Source organism: Topomyia yanbarensis, chromosome 2 (assembly GCF_030247195.1).
Source record: "Topomyia yanbarensis strain Yona2022 chromosome 2, ASM3024719v1, whole genome shotgun sequence".
Taxonomy (NCBI): Eukaryota; Metazoa; Arthropoda; class Insecta; order Diptera; family Culicidae; genus Topomyia; species Topomyia yanbarensis.
The window spans coordinates 285,546,362-285,564,759 of NC_080671.1; the positions used below are offsets into that span (position 1 = coordinate 285,546,362).

Here is an 18,398-nt window from a genome sequence, read left to right on the forward strand (position 1 = left end):
ATTTTTTCTTCTCTTTTTCTTCTGATAGCAAACCAGAATAAAAAGGAGCAAATAGGCGCATTTAGCGTGTACTAGAGAAACCTTTCCTTTTCTCACATACCTCGAAGGAGGGAAGCGGAAGTAAGCCTGTTTTGTTGAATTGAAATTGTGAGAATTACTGTTCAGACCTAAAATATGATTTTACTTAAAACTTTCGGTTCGGTTGACTTAAATACTTCTATTTGTATTCCAGTTAGACACTTTACTCATATTTGATTATTGAAATAACGGACTTCTCTGCTTGCATTCATCGTATCAACAATATATAAGCATAACAATTACAACAGTTTGACATTACAATTTTTACATGATTGTTGTAGCATTAAAGAATTCTTTCAATCCAAAAAAATTCACATTGTAATGTAATCTAGATAGAATCATCGTTGAAACTATCCAGAATTTTCTTGCACTATGCCTTCGCCAAAAGTTGCAGAATTCGGTGGTTTTTAGAAAAAAGTCTTTTGGACATTTTTTCCTATGAAAACTTGTAGATTGCAATTTTTTCAGAACAGAAAATTTTTTAAAAGCAATAATTTGAAATCTTAAAAAATAATAATTTGAGAGTTTAAAATCTTGAAATATTATTAAAACTTATTTTTTCACATTTAATTATTTAAAGATGCGAACATTTAAAAATTTTAAATTTTTTTAAATTTTTTTAATAATTTAAAATTGTGACAATTCAAAATTTTAAGAATTTATAAATAGGTATTTAAAGATTTAAAAATTCTAAAACTTAAGAAGTTAGAAATTTTTAAATTTAAGAATTTTGAAATTTAGGAATTCAAAAATTTAATAATTATAAAATGTAAAAATTTGAAAATTTAGAAATAATTTTCTCACCTATGAAAGCACTCACGGCCGCATTCCACTAACTAAATTGTATTTATATCGCACAAATAGTCTAAATCTAGCGTTTTGAACTCCAATTATTCTCGACCTCTGATACGTCCATTTTTTTATTTGTGTGATACAACAAAGATCGAACCAAACACAGTCTAACCATTTTCAAGCAATATTTTAAAATCTAACAGCAATATTTTTGTTTTAAATAATGCTATTTTAGAACCAACCGATGTTTTTTTTGGTTCAACTAAATATTTTTGCATATTTTTTTGTTTTTGTTATGCTTATAGGTCATTCCATGTCAGGTTTACAACCATAATTTTAATTCCTTCCTAAATTTGCATTCTCGAGCTGAAAATAAATGACAATAATTGTTTTTGTTTTGTTGTTTTCCAAGTTATTAGTTTTTGAACTTTTGAAGTTTATAAAATTGAACATTTTTCAATCACTGATAACTCGGAAACGATTCGATATATGGATATTAAATAAAAAAAAGTTACGTCCAAAACAATTGATTTTTTGTTGTTACATAACTTATTATATTATCTGTAATCATTGGAAACAAATTCATTTTTTTAAGTTGGACCAATTTTTTACTTAATATCTTTAAATATTAAGAATCGTATTAAAAAGATTGTGCAATAATTTGGGAGTAGATCAAAATACTCATATTTTAAACTTAAGGCTGTTATAATTGAAAGATCTCGTAAAATACTTCGAATTTCATCCGGAAATTTTTTCACAATCTTCTCAATATAATTATAAATGATATCAAAATATGAAAAAAAAATATTTATTTGGCTCAACTCTAAATGAAATATTTGATTTATATTTGCAGAATACACAAGTTACATAATAAAAAGAAATATACAAAAATGACGGTGAGCTGATGCGAAAATGCAACTTTCATTATTTAATGCTTTTTTCCAAAAATTGAATAGTTCTTGAGTTATCAGTGATTGAAAAATGTTCAATTTCATGAAATGTATAAAAATATTATATTAAGTTCAAAAACTCATAATAAATACCATATTCAGCCAAAACGAAAAGAAACCTGTCGTATATTAAATTGAAAAAATTGGTTCAGCTTTGAAAAATTCAATTTATTTCTAATAATTGCAGTTTTCATATATTATACAACAAACGAATTTTTTTTCGTGAATTTCATCGGTAAGCTCATTTGAAAACGGAACTTTTTTATTTAATGTTTTTTATATATCGAATAGTTTACGAATTATCAGTGATTGAAAAATGTTTAATTTTATAAACCTAAACAAGTTCAAAACCTAATAACTTGAAAAAATATCATCTTCAGCCAAAACAAAAAATACGTGTGAATTATTTTTAGCTAAAGAATGCAGGAAAAATGTTTGGAAGGAATTAAAATTTTGGTTGTAAATCTGACGTTGAACGACTCTTATATCGTTGATACGATGAATGCAAGCAAAGAAGTCCGTTATTTCAATAAGCCATTATGAGTAAATCGACATAGATCTTTCATTAGGGCTTAAATCGCAAATGTAAACAAACTGCGTTTTCGCTATTATGACATTATGCGACAAAAATACTACAAGATTGAGGTGAAAATTAGTTAAAATGGTTTTTAGTTCGATTTATAATTAAAGAAAACAAAACGGCGAAACATGCATTTTCTTCGAGATTTCGACTTAGGCCCTTCTTCTCATATGGAATATAAAGGCTAAACTTACATTTTTTGACAGAACCGGGCGTGCGGTTATTATTCACAAAATTATTCTTTAAACGGCGGTTCTATTATATAAATGATAAGCAATATCTACTAGGATCATGTCTACTCGATAGTTGTTGCACATAAACATTCGAATATTTCGATATTTTCATGAAATTCGAAGAAAAGATGCACGCGCCCTATCATTTACATTGGGTTTCTATGCGCCCATTTGCTGAGCCCTATTAAAAAGTATACTGTCAAGCTCGCCCATTTACCCAGCCCTACCCAGCAAGACAGAGTCAGTTTAGCCCTTTTACCGCGCCCTTCTGAAAATTATGTACACCGTTTAGCCCTTCCGCAAATGGTGGTTGCTGAAGGGCGAAATCACGACTGGGATGCAAATTGGGCGTAAGCATTTTTTTAGTTTCTACCCACTAAAAGCACATAGGAATTAAATTCTTTGTTATATTGTCATAAGGTTTAATCAAAGATGCTTCCGGAAAAACATGGTCATAAAGTAATTTATACATACAATAAAAACTACATTTAGAAAAGCATCGCCGTATATTGAAACTGATTTTCCTCCATTTGAGTACATTGCGACTTTGGCCCTATTGAAAGATCTGTGTCGAAATATCAGTAAAGTGTCTACTTGGAATACAAATAGAAGTATTTAAGTCAACCGAACCGAAAGTTTTAAGTAAAATCATATTTTAGGTCTGAACAGTAATTCTCACAATTTCAATCCAACAAAACAGGCTTATTTCCGCTTCCCTCCTTCGAGGTATGTGAGAAAAGGAAAGGTTTCTCTAGTACACGCTAAATGCGCCTATTTGCTCCTTTTTATTCTGGTTTGCTATCAGAAGAAAAAGAGAAGAAAAAATGCAAATAGCGGTTTTTTCGCTGTTTATTCTGGATTTTCTTCTGGTACTGGAACAAACCTAATATCCAAGTCCGAGAATCAGTATAAATTACAAAACTCTAGTTATGTATGCAGATTTTCATAGTTTTAGAATTTCGAATTACCTACATCTAGTTCGCAAACAGAAATGATAACATCACGCAGAAGAATCAGGCCTTTTTGAAACAACAAAACGTTTAGTTGAATTTCAAACTTGACGAATGACTGTTTCAAATTGAAATGGGTGTATCTTGTAAGCATGTTTAGTTCAACAAATCCTTCTGTTTGCATTTTAAACAGAAACATTGTTGAATCAAAATAAAATTTGTTAGATCGAACTGATCCCTTGGTTGAAAAGCAACATAATCTTTGTTTGATTTCAACAAAATTTGACCTTTTCTCTCCTTTGGTTAACGCTACAGATTATTTTTTTGTTTCTTCGATCTTGTTTGTTCGGTTAAATTTATCATGATTTTGTTGTTTTCAAGCTATAGTATTAATTGAACCAAATCTGAATCTGAAGACAAACAAGTCTTTATATCAAACAATAAAATTGTTAATTAAAACCAAAATTTGCTGATTCTGTTTTTTTTTCTGCGCGAAGAAGGTGCAAACGGAAGAAAAACAAAACAGCTATCCGCGAATCCCGGCAGGCAACAATTTCGCACCGGCTGCTTTGGTTCCCTCATATGCCTCTCTGTTCATGCACGTGGAGCTGGAGAAGCAAAAATGATCGACGACATATTTTTCCTTGCTGTGCGGACGACATGCAGTCCCACACCGGCAGCGGTATCACTTTGCCTCTGCTTTGTTTCTCTCGCACGCTCTCTCTTTGTTCCAGCCGACGGCGAGGCAAAAATGCCGTCGACGACATTTCGAGGAATATCTTTCCCAACGATATTTTTCTAGCCAGATGCACGACGTGCTACCAACACCATCACATCAACAACCCGAGCGAACCCGAAGCTAAAAATGTCGTGCCGTGCCGTCCCGTCCCGTCGTAGTGCGGATAGCTCTTAAAGCTTTCATTGGATTACGTTCTCACAATAGCATGAACTGCGTTGATGTATCGATCAGCGCTACCGGTCGTTCGTAGTCCCATGAATACAAGGTGGCATGACACGTTGATTTGAAGTTCAGACGAAAGCATTCGTTTGATATTTTTACTGCCTGTTTGGATTGCTTTTTTCGGGCTTGGTTCGCATGGATACACTAACAAAGCTTTTACTTATAGTAATACATATTCCTAAAAGGAATATTAATATTATGTTACGAATTTCGAAACATATATCAGTGTGGTAAAGTTAAACATAGCAGTGTAACTTTTGCTTTTTATTTGACAAAAAAAGATTAATAATCATGTGGAAATTGACATGAGCGTGTTGTTCGTATTTGATAAGGACGGCAAATGATATATCGATGAGTATTTTAAAATATTGCGAACAACAGTGTTATCATTCGCCTTATTCAACAATAGCGAGTTAAGCGACGAGGGAAATAAATAAATGTCTTGAAGATATTTAAAATTTGAAAAGCCTTTGATCGTTATTTCAAACACATTACAATGAGTCTACAAATAGAATGGATACAGTAGATCGAATATCATAAACGTTCAGCTAGCTATTTAGGACATTCTACTGGCAAAATAAAATAAGTTGAGGTTTCAGTGTACCATTTCCAGTTCAGATTATGTTGAATACGCCCTTGAACCTGGCGAACATGTAAATGCTGTTTTATTATTGAATGTATGCTATAAATACATACTATTGCACCAATCCAAGATAAGAAAACATAAGTATTTATTTTGCTTACTTTATTTTGAATTAGCACATACTCAATTTCAATAAAAAATGAACAGCTTATAGAATGAGTAACATGCTGAATAAAAATAGCGTTGCTCTTTGTCCAATATCCCAAATAATGTTTCAACATTGGTTAGGAATCATACGATTATTTTCACTACTCGGTTTCTGCGTTACTATTATTATTATTCGCTACGTTGTAATTAATAAGTTTGTAATTGTTCCTTAAAAAATCAAATAACAGACGAAGTCTAGGACAGAATCCACTTCATTTGCTACGCAAAAAACATATTCTTATTTTGTTTATTCCTGTTGAAAGCAATATAAACTGTTCGCAATCTATTGGTTTTGTACTGTACTTTGCTTATTTAGATTAAAAATTTATTCTATATGAACCAATTTCATGAAAATTGACTTGAACAGTAAAATTAGGTCAGCTTAGACATTATAGAAGAATCGAAATTATTTTTGATGTGACTTATACCTTGTCACCTGATTCATGTGATCCGCATGAAAAAGGATAAAAGTTAAAAAATAACGTTAGAAGCCGTTTATAAACCACTTAGGCTCATTGTGGTGGGAAACGGGGGGTCTAGCAAAATTCTACGTTTGTCTACGAGAGGGAAGAGAAATTGAATTTTTGTTATTCTCGGGGTTTTAAAGAGAATTGTGTTCAACATTCTAGTGTCTAGTCGATTCAACTAGATATATTTATGCAGACACGACGAAGCTAGTACGCGGTTGAGGTAATTACTTATTCGGAACCACAACCCAGAACTCACGTAATGTTTTTGGACAAAAACCAATATAGTGTTGTTTCTTGCGTATAGTTGGATATTCATTTGTTCTCATGAAAAAGTTTTAGGAAAAATACAAAATAACAGTTGTCAAGATGATCTCAAGAAATTCCTCTCCGGAGAAGATTTTGACTGTGAAAATCCTGCAGTTCTGAATCATCATCTGAGACATCAATAAATGTTCAAAGATTGTAAAAGTTAAGCATTAAAACCAATATATTTACATAATATATTAAACAGCCCGATTTTGAACGTTAAGTGGATTGATTTTTTTATTTTTGTTTTTTTTAATTTCGATGGCCCAAACAGTAGTGGTTAAACTTGTAAAACGAAATATTCACTTGAGTTTATCAGTTTGAAATTACTTTTGCAATCATTTACACTGATTTCAAAATCTTTAAGCGCCCCTTAAATTCTACGTGTACGTTTACAAAAATAATACTTATCACAAAATTCATCACCCCATTAGTGATAAATTGTCCTATCACCGAGTACTTAATCTTAAAATGTTATGGTTTCCATCAACCAGGTTGGTTGAAAATGGAGTCCATTCTTTGGTCTCACTGATTTTCGTAGGACTTTTTGAAAGTTCTAGAATTATCCTAAATCTCTGAAATTCGTAAGATTTACTTGAAATTCCTACAAATTCCCTGAAGATTTTCTTGATTTTTTTGTTTTTCCTGAAGCAGAAGGAATTTTTTGTATTTTTTTATTCTTTGAATAATAACAGTACAGTTTATAAAACTATAGGAACAACCCAAAATTTGGTGGGTTAAAAGTTCCCAGTTTGTGGTTGCGATGACTATTCTACTCAGTTGCATACAAGATTTCAGATTGTTTTTTATTTCTTTCACTTTTTGGTCGTTAATGAATTTCAAAAACCCCGAAAACGGCGATTTAAATATATTTGCAAAGGCGATATAACTTTAAATTAAAATCATGCCGACATATGAGCTAAAGAGTATATAAACCATAGTTTTCGATTGTACAAGATAGGTCTTACTGCGCTAGGAAATATTTCTTAAACCACACCAACATAGTGGATACATTTAATTAATCCCGTTTACAAGATCCCAAACGAGGTATTGAGAAAATGCTCATTTAGATGCGTTTTTCAGCTCTATGAATTACCAGCTTCCATCGAAGTCGCTAGTCATGCGAATCTCACCCATTCCATTCCAAACATTGCATCTCCTAGAATGTATGGGACTCAGCACTCAAATTTTATGTACATAATGTTTGATGGTCGTTCATCAAAAACCGTTTTATCATCGCTCTAGATATAAACCTTCATAATCGACTAAAATCTTCTTTGATATTCGAAAAATATCTCAAAATTTTACAAATTTCCTTAGTTAGTAAAACTTTTCAGTACCTTGTGGGACATATGCGCGTTACCTAAAGCTTGAAGAGGTTTTTTGATATTCGTCACGTTTCTAATTTTATTAGTTTTTCTCGAAATACTTCGTTGAAGTTAATTGTGAGTTTCATGAAATGCACTTGGCATTTTTGATAGAATGTGATGAAATGTGCAGATGCCCCCTGATGTTTAAATTTATTCCATAAATCCTTAGAATATTCTTGAAACTTCGCGAACATTCTATAAATTCTAAAGATTTTACTTGATATCGTGGGATTTTCTTGAAGTTCAGTTCATCTACTGAAACTGTAATAATATTTCTAAATATTCAATTCGCAGAATTTCCCGACGTTGGTAAAATGTGTGTGAAAATCGTGAACATTCAGCTTTCTATAGAAATTATTAGTATAGAAAGTCTTTAAAGTCAGAAGTATTTCCCAAATTCCATACATCATCATCCTTAAAGTTCATTACGATGCTCTGAAGTTTGTTAAAAACAAACTATAACTAACCTGAGTGTCGTACAAATTATCTGAAATTTTAAGGATCTCCTTGTAAGTTAGCAATCCTCCAAAATTTAGACTTTCCTTAAACTTGTAGGGCGTCCTTAAAGCTTGCAGAATTTTTTATGCTTGTTAGATTTCCACGATTTAGTTGTGGCTTACTCAAAGTTTAAAACACTTTGCTGGACTTTGCAGAACTACTCTAAGTAGCACACAACTTCGCTAAAGTATGGAGAAACCCATAGAAGTTTCATAAAATTTGTCCTATTTTGTTGAAGTTTACAAAATCAAACGAAAAAAAAAGTTTGATGGTAGGTGTACGTACTATCGAGGTACAATGTCTATTTTATCCAATTATGAGCTGGTTCGAGATTTGTTCAACATCAGGGACTGAGCTGTCGAGTCCTATCCTAGCATAAAGTAAAATATTTAGTAAACAATTTCGATAAATTAAAACTTTTTCCACGTGATAAAAATGAATTGGGAAAACCCGATTAAAAATCAAAAATAAACACTCTCAGTATATCCCAGGAAACATTAGAAAGTGTGAAATGTTCCGTTGAATAATCCACTCGTAGCTTCCAGTGTCGTTGGGATTTAGACCCGACTTGGTTCTAGCTTAGCAACGACGTGTTACCGAGCTTCGCACTTGCTTCCTTAAATTGTTAAAAAAAGAATTATTTGTTTTTAGAGTTTCTTTTACCCGGAGAGTAAACGAGTAGATTCATAAGCCGGAAGTACGACTTATGATAGCTACGGTTCTCTAGCGGGTTGTACCTGGATAGGGAAAGAGAAAGAAAATATTTTTTTTTATTTAATGAGGATACTTCTCTACTCCAGTGTGACGTCTTGGTACTGGTTCAGCCCTATGGAATCACTACACCACTTACGCAAAGAAAGAAAAATCAACACAACGGTTTGTGTTCATAAACAAGACTGACTTTATTTTAGAATCCTAAAACTATATATACAAATTCTTAACATAAAATTTCATCTATGGTTTGGTCCTAGCTATCCGCCCTTCTCGCTCACTCCTATAGTGTGTTCATTCGGTACGGCAGATAATTAGGACCCCTACGCTAGATCGTTTGATGGCGGATAACAATTCAAGTTTCTAATTCTTCTAGCTCGGGTAAACCATAATTTATTCAGCCGCCGTTGTTTCCGGCGCATGCAATTAAAACTTGACTCATCAACAAACTGAATACATTACATTGTTTAGACCGACTTTATTTTATGACCGCCGCTAGATCATCTTTATTTTCTTTGGTCACCCTTCGCATGCGCAGCTGTAGGTATGTACAATTGTCTTATTGTCGCACCCTTTGTTGCGGTCGTCCTTTTTGACGATTATTTATGATTATTGCTGTCGTCACTTTCGACGGTTATCTATTGTCGTACCTTCGCCTTTTTCATGGTCATTGCCAAGCTAATCACTTATTGTAATCTTCACCAGTTTACCCGATGCCTCGGCCCTTTTATGTTTAGACCATCATTAACATAAGTGCAGTATTATGCATCTTGGGACGCGAGGAACGATGCGTGATTACGGCTATCATGATGCGTTTCTTGGTAGAAATTCGACTCAACATAATGCTCCCTTGAGCACTTTATGGGTTGGTGGACTAAGACGTTCAGTACCAACTTGATTGGTGCAATTAACATACCGCGAGGCTAGCGCTGCGCTCGACATCCAGTTAATGGAATTATGTAACTGTCCATATTTAAACAATACTTTTACTGTAATTTATTAAACTGTTCTTGTTGTCTATAATCTCTTAATCTACATTAATGCTACATCTCCACAACTTTAGTTCTAAATGCTTACTTGAATCCTTCTGCTGAAAGATAGGAAAACATTATTCAGTCTAAAATTAGCTTATGTGTCTAATGGGACCAACGGTATGATAATAAAATTTTTACTGATCGAGTTAGAAGCATTTTAAGACAAATATTCAGTTACAGGAAAAGTTCAATAACGTTTGTTGTTAGACCGCATGTGCAGAAGAATTTATTTCACCAAATACGTCATCATTAATGTAATTTTTATCGGTGGATTTTTTACATTATATACGTAACCCAGCTAATATTTTCAATAATATTATCGCTGCCGCTCGTTTATTATATTTGTTTGTTTATTACACACTTGGCCACTCGCCCCCTTCAAACCTGTGAATATATATGAACAACCACAATAAGCTATGATTAGAAGAGTCTTAATACCAGGTTGCCATTCGTGCAGTAAGATGCAGAGGATATATATATATATATATATATATATATATATATATATATATATATATATATATATATATATATATATATATATATATATATATATATATATATATATATATATATATATATATATATATATATATATATATATATATATATATATATATATATATATATATATATATATATATATATATATATATATATATATATATATATATATATATATATATATATATATATATATATATATATATATATATATTATATTCGAGAAACAGTACCTACCGTACTCGATAGTGCAGCATTAATGCATTGCACCAACATAAAGCATGTCTATTAAAATGGTATGTCAGAAGATTCACCTTGAAGTAGTATTGTATGATGAAAGTCGGTTGTGAAGGTTATTAAAATCATAAATTCGGAATTGCACCACAAATAAGTTGAACTTCTTGATACTATCTCACTCATATTTACATGAATTGAATTGCAAAATATGCCGTATAGATCCACGGCTATTTTTCACAATCGCCGAAACAGTCGAAAACTATGGCAGCAAAATGTCAAACGAAATTTTCGTTCGAATGCTATTGCAATGCATCACACCTCTTTGTGGTCAAGGGAATACGAACGGTAGCACAAGATGAATGAAGTTTGTTGGTTGTTTACAACGACTGTGATCGCGTCGGCAACACGAGGAGTGATAGCTGCCCAACTGCCAGCTTCGGTCAAATGAACACTCGCACGAAAAAGCAGCAATCGTTCTTTTATGACGAACGGTATATTGAAGCACGAACGAATGAATTCGTCAAGATGCGAATGATGATTTGCGCACGTTCGCCGATCAGCGCATTATTTCAAATGAAGCTCCCTTTTTAAGGCCTGAATGATAGATCCTACGAGTGAATGCACTTGGTCCAGTCACCTGTCGAGCATTTGTATATTTGCGTGTGTGAATGTTTACGTGTGTATGGGAAGTGTTGCATGCTGAGATATGTGTGTTACCTGTAAATAATATGTAAATACAAATATGCATGATGTTAAAATAAGACATGTGTAATATGCTACTTACAGTTTGTTGTTCGTTCCTACTTGTCTGATTCAATTGAGTATGAAAGTACATCTCAATTTTTCTAAAACCTGGCGACGTCTGATGGCAGCGAATAATCATTGTTGACAGCAATGTTGCCCTTTTATGTTAAATTATCTCGGAGAAGTCATCAGAGGAATATGACGCATGAGATCGAAAATAAATAAAATAAAATAAAGAGTAGAGTTAGTACTGTTATTGAATATTAATTGAACAACACATGTACCATGCAATAAAACTACTTGGAACCGTCCAAATGCCAGAAAATGATATATATATATATATATATATATATATATATATATATATATATATATATATATATATATATATATATATATATATATATATATATATATATATATATATATATATATATATATATATATATATATATATATATATATATATATATATATATATATATATATATATATGTATATATATATATATATATATATATATATATATATATATATATATATATATATATATATATATATATATATATATATATATATATATATATATATATATATATATATATATATATATATATATATTTGCCATTAACGACAATTAACTCCGTTAGAAGTTTCTCATGTGCTATGCTGGACGGGAATGGATGATTGACGTGCATCGGTAAATCAATCGTACCTTCATTTATTCAATCCGAATGAATCGAATCGAATGCACGAATTGAACACCAGTAAAAAGTGACCAACGAATCCCAAGAAGGATCACCCACTGTTCCATCATATAAGCCAGTTCTGCATCCATTCCCTGGTCCACATATCACAAATACTCAGACGCCCACATACACAGATAGCACACAATTGTACACTAGTACCAAAAACTACAATTATTACAACACAATACAACTAATAGGGTTCTACTGTTATTTTTTTAAATGCGCCTGTGCACGTTGCCGAAGTCGACCGATAAATCGACACACAATGAATTCCACTGCGAGCCGTGCTCACAAAGACTGCCGTTAAGCTGTTGAACAATGTCTGCAAACACAGCCCACAGAAAAAGTCAATCCTCGGCGACCCGCCAATCGGCCACGCCAGTGTGCACAGGCTCTTAGTTGACTGTTAGTTTGGGTTGGTGCAGAGTATGAAAAAACACAAAACATAAAAAAAGGCCCATAAGCCCTCTCGGTCTCCTCGATGCACCACTATCGAGGCGCAATGCAATAACCATCCTAAAGCAGGTGTCTGCTCAAATATGCTTGAAGATGTTTGCAATACCGTCAAACCCGTCAACCTAGGAGAGGGATAAACAAGCAAAATAAATAACAAATATAAATAAATAAATAAATAAATAAGCACATAAATATATAAATAAATCTCTGAACAAAAAACGAAACCTACACATGACACCAACCTGGGCTATTAAGCAGAACTTAAACGCGACTCAAACATGCAAGCACGGAGTAGTAATGGTTTGACGTTTAAATTCTACTTAGACATTTACGAACAATAATTTCAAAGTATAAACAAAGAACAGGCGTCGTCAAATACACGAGATAGACCGTACACTGTTATTTATTTATACGACAAAAAAAATAACAATATTTACAAATATATACAAGCTGGGCTCAGTGATCAAAGCGACGATATTGTGACCTAAGAAATCACAGGTCACAATAATCCAGTAGGTGAACTTCTCGTTTTCAACAAATTCTACGATAATGCAGCTGCAAACGTCAACGCAGTAGGGCTGGTTGACCGATGTCATTAGGGGAGAGTGAGGACACTTGATTCTTGGGGACATTTGATTCCCTGGCCATATCTCCTAATCTATACGCATAAAGTTATCACAATATAAAAAGAAAATGAAGTATTTGGTCGTTTATGATGTTTAAAAAACAAAAAAGTAGGGGAGACTGAGGAGACTTGATCCCCGGGGAGACTTGATCCCATCATTGTAACTCAAAGGCGAATCAGAATTCAGCTTTTTGTTAGTGGCTGCGTTCTCAAATGCGCACTCCACTTTGACAAGTGGTCCGTCCAATGTAAATTTTGACAAATCAACTGTCGTGTCAATTTCGACAACCCGTTCCGTTAGTCTCAATTTTCACAACACGGTAGGCGTTGATTTTTGTTCTCGTCTGAAAAGTTAAACGTCAAAATTTGTGATCTTAACAAACCCAGTTGAAGAGCACGGGTATAGTTTCAATGGAGAAGTCGTTGGTTATTGTTATTGGTGAAACCATACTGCCCAAGGCGGAAAAGGACACCGTTGTGACTGACAGACGACGGTTCGTCCCGTATTCAAATGCGTTTTTAAGATTATTCTGTTCCGTCGAGGTATTTGCTGCTGATTATCTGTCGAGAAAGTGCTAAGTTGAAGGAAAGGATTACTACCTATTTTTATGGAGTTTCTAAGAAAGAACATCTCAATTATGAGTCAATTCTATCTTTTGACAACTGTAAACAAGAACCGACAGAGAAGGAACGGTCCAAAAATTCTTTCTCAACTACTCATGAACCTAAATGGATTGTGCTTCTGTGCTTCAAGGGCATGGTTGAATGTAATACCGAGACCGAGCTAACCTGTTCGTTCGATTTGGTCAACAGTATTCTGGGTGTTGGCTATAGAAAACGAATTTCTCCATTCGTTGATATCTTCGCTGAAGGAAATCTCCGAACCGATCAGAGCACTGATTGCGAAAGTATACGATGTGCTTTTGGTCTAAAAATGTGACGAGCAGGAGCTGCTGGCTCGGACAATAAACCTGGAAAATCGGCATAGTTCCATTACAGCGGCTCTCAATATCATCAAACGTAAGCTCATTTTGACCTGACCTGAACTACAAGAATGAAATTTTGAAATTTTTAAAGATCTTTTCTCATTATTTTATTTTCTCCAGAATGACCAGCGATCGATGCTTCAATCGGCATTTATCAAAAACTACTAATACGAATACTAATTAGAACCAGAATTTAGGGATTCGAGCCTCTGCTCTTACCTGAATTCATCACGTACGATATGACCAGTAATAAAGCAATGAAACTCGGTGTAAATTCGGAAAGGCATGCAATCTTCTGACAATGTAATATCTTAGCAAAGTTTGTTAAAATATGCGCGTTTTTTGAATAACATTTGTAGTAAAGTTTACCATCTAACATAACGAAAAATGCGATAAAAATAACCTCTTGGCATAATGGCTGATGGCAGCTGCAACGTTAATAAACGAAATCGATGGCAACTCAGCCGGCTCATTGGTTTCGTCTAAATCAAACATCGCTGATGATTGGTTTTCCACCAGCCCCCTGTCAAGGACGACGTCTCTGTACAGCCAGCATCACTGCCATGAAAGGCAAAACATTGAACCGCAAACCGAATGATTAGAAGCTGTATTTAGTTACAAAATGTCGATTTTCTGAATGATATGATATTAAATCATCCCACAAGATGCAAAACGTCGTGTGGAATGCTTGAATATCGAGCATAGTGCCAAACATAATTCTTTGTTTGGGGCTTTATAGCTATAACGCCCCATATATGTAGGTGGCTGTCATACTCCATATGATGGTATAGGGTTGCCAGGGGGCTGTTTTCCACAATCTGCCAATTTCATGATTAGACCGATTGATCACCGTATTACGCGCTGCTAGTTCTCCAATTTTTGTAAGCCGATTTCGCAAACATAGTTTTGGAAAGTAGTTGTTCTGAATATTCTTTTTGAATTGAATGTTACTGTTGAAAGGCGGTTCAATTGGATGAATCCAGTCCTAGATCCAGTCGATTGTGGCGACCTGAACCGTAATCGTATTTTTAACGGAAAAACAACCGAAATTTTATTTTGATTTTTAACGTTTGAGACGAAAACAAAAATCAACGCCTACCGTGTTGTGAAAATTGAGACTGATGGAAGCTAGAGGCAGATCACTTGTGATGCATTTTTAAAAATCAGCGAAATTAAATGCATTTATTTCCATCAAAATAGAAATTCGTAATGTATTTTGCGTTGCGTGCAATGTTTTTGCGTTGCCTGCTATGTGGTTTGCGTTGCGTGTAAGACGTCAAAACCCTGCAGAAAAACTAGCCCTACATTTAACAAAACGTCGAACAAAGTGGATCAGCGTAGGACGTTTGTTAAACAAACTTTTCTGCGATGGAGTGCCAAGCTGATGCAAAAATGGAAATTAAATGCATTTTTTCTAAATTGATGCAAATTTGTTATACATTCTTAGAGTGATCTGCCCCTAGGATGGAAGAGTGTGTCAAAATTGACATGACGGGTGATTTGTCAAATTTGACATTGGACGGACGACTTGTCAAAGTGGAGTGCGCATTTGGGAACGCAGCCACTAACAAAAAGCTGAATACATTAATAGAATATACTAGAAAGTTGCGTAGTTTTATCTAAACAAAAGTTTCTTTAACACAAAAAAAATAAATTGGACATGTGTGACCGAATTTTTATCGATTTAAAGAAATAAATCTCAGAAGAACTGAAGAAGATTTATTTTCCAAATTTTCAAACTTTTATACAATTTATAAAGTCTCCCACTGCATACTATACTTTTGCATACAGAAATACAAGAGAATGTCAATTATATGAATACGCTATGATTGAGCTGATTTTTTTGTTCAACTATATGTACTAAAGTTTGCTGAAATAGATGCTATGGGTTCACTTGATCCCTTCAAATTCGTGGAGATTTGATCCCCTTCGCCATGCTTCATACACACTACTGATTATAACCAAATTCACACCAGAACAATTAAAGTCAATGTTGCCATAAAATAACAAAAAACTGTCAAAAATGAACGCTTCATCATACAAAACTTAGCTGTACATGTTTACTACAGCATACGTAGCAACCATGCATCCCACATTTGACGTTCCTCAACCATAATAACGACAGCTTTCAAATCATTGCACAGAGATTTGGAGAATTCGTAATAAAAATCAGGTGAGAGATGGATAATATGTAGTAACAAAATAGTAAATCACAACAATTTAATCAATACCACAATATATTTATAACATTGAATGGGGTTAGGTATCTATTTTTGCCCTATTAGGGAGGGTGCCACATTATTTCTTTATTAATTTTATTATTTCAGCTTCTTTGCCTTGTTATTAGGAGCCATTTTTTTATTTCGATTATGGATTTTTTTAACTTTAAGGTTATTCGCCTCTTATTAAGAGCCAATATAATAACAAAATTGTCTTGAGAATGGTGAAAATCTTCTGTTTGAGCACAGCAAAAACTCTAATCGAGTACCCCAATTATCGCAACACCATTTGAGTAAATGCGTTGAGCAAAGATGGCAGACGCTGTTCTAACCAAAGGCTTCAGATTGGTAGGATGATAATAGAAACAGGGTAAAAATAGGCTTATTACCCTACATGCTCTTTTAAACACGTTTTCAAAAAATAATCAAGTGTCCCCAAATTAGGGATCGAGTCTCCACTAATCAAAGAATTTTACATTTTTTTATTGTTTTCCAAAAATGCTCATAGCTCATGTCCAGTATAATATTTCCATGTATTTTTTTTATGATTATCAGTCAACCCTAGAAACAATATAAAACTACAAAAAATACATAGTTTTTTTATCATTCCACGGAGTAGGATTGAAAAATAAAAAAGGGGATCAAGTCTCCTCAGTCTCCCCTAAAGTTGTATAATATTATAGAAAATATGTTGAGATGGATTTCTCGAAGATCTTTCCACAAATTTTTTGAACGGTTGTATGAGATCGTCGAACTAATTATTTATGGATATTTTCAAGTACGATTACTTTCTAAGGGCTGTTGCCTAGAAAAACACGTTTTTCGAATAAAAAGTTTCACTACACATGCAAAAAAATTAAATTTTGTTCACCTCATACAACAGGAATCTTTGATCCCTGTAACAATGGGTATTCTTGATCCCTATCATTAGTTCTCTCAAACACTTCCGAAATGTATAGAAATAGAAAAACATTTTCAAAACGTACCTGGCACTATTGATTGATCTAAAATGTTTTTCCCTGAACAAATAATGATATAAGTTATTGAAGGTTGAAAAAGCCAGTTAAACAGCATTGATTTACCGCAAATACTTTCATCTGTGGTTAACGTTTGTCGTGCATCTAAGATGGTAGTCTTATTATATAATTTGTCAGGATAGGTGGTTAGCTGAATTTTCGTATCTATAGTGGGCTTTGCTTCTTTAGCCCTTGTGAGCGGGGGATCAAGTTACCACACGTTTTTACAAAAACCTCGTTTTGGCATGATTTTCAAAACTGTTCATAGTATTGGCAGGACATAGTTTTCCGATTTACACAATATTCATAGCTCTATAAGATGGCGAAGTTTGCAATTGAAGAATCAAAGCAAAACTAAAACGTCTGTCTGTCAGGCCTGCAATTACAAAAAGGATGATGAGTTAATTTTTATAGAGGAAGTGAATTTCTAAACGATATTCTTACAGGTAAATACAAATTATTTTGATATGGAATATAAAAGTGATGGTAAGAACTTACTTTTACTTTATTGCGCAATTTGGTAAAATTATAGTTCATGCAGTTTTGAAGTATTGCAAAACCCACTCTGGATTATAAAAGGTTATGTTATTTTCGTCATATTGCGACCATGAACGTCCTGCATTACGTCGGAGAATCCATCCGTACAATAAAGGAGGGATATGCGGTTTTCGCAGCTTTTCTTACTTGCAATAATATCCGCCGAAGTAAAATGAGCTGAACATATAATTTCGGCGCTTACCGGAGAAGTGCAAGAGCTGCTTTCATTTATGAAACACTGGATAGGGAATTTTGAAAAATGTGGTAAAATTTCCGGATGCACCAAAATAGCTCAGGCACGCGTGAACAATACATTTTTTCTTATCTGAAAAATAACCAATGTCAGCGGTTATTAAAACAAAAAATATTTAAGTAACGTCAGATTTTTGCAGTTATATCTTTGATAGATTTCTATAACTTACCTAACGTTTTTCTTGCCGTTTTGGATTCGGTGTTGAAGATATTACAGAAGGTTTCGTAAATACCAAAAAAATCATCGTAGTTTGACGGATGTCAAATTTCCCATCATCATTTTTACATAATTGCCATCTGTGAGTCAATCACGCTTTGATTCGCCAATTGAAATTTTTATTTCATTGAAA

The 18,398-nt window shown here is 33.4% G+C and overlaps 1 protein-coding gene and 1 long non-coding RNA gene across 10 annotated transcripts in view; one reads left to right on the top strand and one right to left on the bottom strand.

The window, feature by feature from the left end:
* LOC131683215 (acyl-CoA synthetase short-chain family member 3, mitochondrial) overlaps positions 1 to 18,398 on the top strand; it is a 967,052-nt gene that overhangs the window by 790,782 nt on the left and 157,872 nt on the right. The gene's annotated exons all lie outside the window — the stretch shown is intronic.
* Positions 1 to 18,398, bottom strand: part of LOC131683219 (uncharacterized) — a 97,755-nt gene that overhangs the window by 77,391 nt on the left and 1,966 nt on the right. For 4 of the 9 annotated variants that reach the window (XR_009304427.1, XR_009304423.1, XR_009304425.1 and 1 more), the window contains 4 exons: positions 18,219 to 18,361; positions 17,758 to 18,121; positions 17,326 to 17,635; positions 11,838 to 17,262 (listed from right to left, as the gene is read on the bottom strand). This is a non-coding gene — a long non-coding RNA (uncharacterized LOC131683219). Of the gene's footprint in view, positions 1 to 8,855; positions 10,108 to 11,837; positions 17,263 to 17,325; positions 17,636 to 17,757; positions 18,122 to 18,218; positions 18,362 to 18,398 lie in introns of those variants that run through there. The other 5 variants (XR_009304428.1, XR_009304431.1, XR_009304430.1 and 2 more) reach the window with 5 other exon arrangements.